A 2,500-nucleotide genomic window follows, 5' to 3' on the forward strand; every position below is an offset into this window, starting at 1 on the left:
GGCCTGTTTTTGGTCCGTTCTTGCGTGGCACGGCGACCGTCGTGAGCGGAGCAAAACGTCAGCCATCTCAGCACCCTGGAACCCCCCGGGTGGCACAGGGCTGGATGGGGCTTTCGTATAGCAGGGACGGTGCTGCCTCTCGCTTCGCTCGCTGTTCGCCGCTCACCGCTCGCTCGCTCAGCCAAAAATGGCCAGTTTTGGCCCGTTTTTGGGCTGTTTTGGCCTGTTTTTGGTCCGTTCTTGCATGGCGCGGTGACCGTCGTGAGCGGAGCAAAACGTCAGCCATCTCAGCACCCTGGAACCCCCCGGGTGGCACAGGGCTGGATGGGGCTTTCGTATAGCAGGGACGGTGCTGCCTCACGCTTCGCTCGCTGTTCGCCGCTCGCCGCTCGCTCGCGCAGCCAAAAATGACCAGTTTTGGCCCGTTTTTGGGCTGTTTTGGCCTGTTTATGGTCCGTTCTTGCGTGGTGCGGTGACCGTCGTGAGCGGAGCAAAACGTCAGCCATCTCAGCACCCTGGAACCCCCCGGGTGGCACAGGGCTGGATGGGGCTTTCGTATATAGCAGGGACGGTGCTGCCTCTCGCTTCGCTCGCTGTCCGCCGCTCGCCGCTCGCTCGCGCAGCCAAAAATGGCCAGTTTTGGCCCGTTTTTGGGCCGTTTTGGCCAGTTTTTGGCCTGTTCTTGCATTGCGCGGTGACCGTCGAGAGCGGAGCAAAACGTCAGCCATCTCAGCACCCTGGAACCCCCCGGGTGGCACAGGGCTGGATGGGGCTTTCGTATAGCAGGGACGGTGCTGCCTCTCGCTTCGCTCGCTGTCCGCCGCTCGCCGCTCGCTCGTGCAGCCAAAAATGGCCAGTTTTGGCCCGTTTTTGGGCCGTTTTGGCCAGTTTTTGGCCTGTTCTTGCATTGCGCGGTGACCGTCGAGAGCGGAGCAAAACGTCAGCCATCTCAGCACCCTGGAACCCCCCGGGTGGCACAGGGCTGGATGGGGCTTTCGTATAGCAGGGACGGTGCTGCCTCTCGCTTCGCTCGCTGTCCGCCGCTCGCCGCTCGCTCGTGCAGCCAAAAATGGCCAGTTTTGGCCCGTTTTTGGGCCGTTTTGGCCAGTTTTTGGCCTGTTCTTGCATTGCGCGGTGACCGTCGAGAGCGGAGCAAAACGTCAGCCATCTCAGCACCCTGGAACCCCCCGGGTGGCACAGGGCTGGATGGGGCTTTCGTATAGCAGGGACGGTGCTGCCTCTCGCTTCGCTCGCTGTCCGCCGCTCGCCGCTCGCTCGTGCAGCCAAAAATGGCCAGTTTTGGCCCGTTTTTGGGCCGTTTTGGCCAGTTTTTGGCCTGTTCTTGCATTGCGCGGTGACCGTCGAGAGCGGAGCAAAACGTCAGCCATCTCAGCACCCTGGAACCCCCCGGGTGGCACAGGGCTGGATGGGGCTTTCGTATAGCAGGGACGGTGCTGCCTCTCGCTTCGCTCGCTGTCCGCCGCTCGCCGCTCGCTCGTGCAGCCAAAAATGGCCAGTTTTGGCCCGTTTTTGGGCCGTTTTGGCCAGTTTTTGGCCTGTTCTTGCATTGCGCGGTGACCGTCGAGAGCGGAGCAAAACGTCAGCCATCTCAGCACCCTGGAACCCCCCGGGTGGCACAGGGCTGGATGGGGTTTTCGTATAGCAGGGACGGTGCTGCCTCTCGCTTTGCTCGCTGTCCGCCGCTCGCCGCTCGCTCGCGCAGCCAAAAATGGCCAGTTTTGGCCCGTTTTTGGGCCGTTTTGGCCAGTTTTTGGCCTGTTCTTGCATTGCGCGGTGACCGTCGAGAGCGGAGCAAAACGTCAGCCATCTCAGCACCCTGGAACCCCCCGGGTGGCACAGGGCTGGATGGGGCTTTCGTATAGCAGGGACGGTGCTGCCTCTCGCTTCGCTCGCTGTCCGCCGCTCGCCGCTCGCGCAGCCAAAAATGGCCAGTTTTGGCCCGTTTTTGGGCCGTTTTGGCCAGTTTTTGGCCTGTTCTTGCATTGCGCGGTGACCGTCGAGAGCGGAGCAAAACGTCAGCCATCTCAGCACCCTGGAACCCCCCGGGTGGCACAGGGCTGGATGGGGCTTTCGTATAGCAGGGACGGTGCTGCCTCTCGCTTCGCTCGCTGTTCGCCGCTCGCCGCTCGCTCGCGCAGCCAAAAATGGCCAGTTTTGGCCCGTTTTTGGGCTGTTTTGGCCAGTTTTTGGCCTGTTCTTGCGTGGTGCGGTGACCGTCGTGAGCGGAGCAAAACGTCAGCCATCTCAGCACCCTGGAACCCCCCGGGTGGCACAGGGCTGGATGGGGCTTTCGTATAGCAGGGACGGTGCTGCCTCTCGCTTCGCTCGCTGTTCGCCGCTCGCCGCTCGCTCGCGCAGCCAAAAATGGCCAGTTTTGGCCCGTTTTTGGGCTGTTTTGGCCTGTTTTTGGGCTGTTCTTGTGTGGCGCGGTGACCGTCGTGAGCGGAGCAAAATGTCAGCCATCTCAGCACCCTGGAAC

The sequence above is a fragment of the Musa acuminata genome, unplaced genomic scaffold (assembly GCF_036884655.1).
Source record: "Musa acuminata AAA Group cultivar baxijiao unplaced genomic scaffold, Cavendish_Baxijiao_AAA HiC_scaffold_1126, whole genome shotgun sequence".
NCBI classification, from domain to species: Eukaryota; Viridiplantae; Streptophyta; class Magnoliopsida; order Zingiberales; family Musaceae; genus Musa; species Musa acuminata.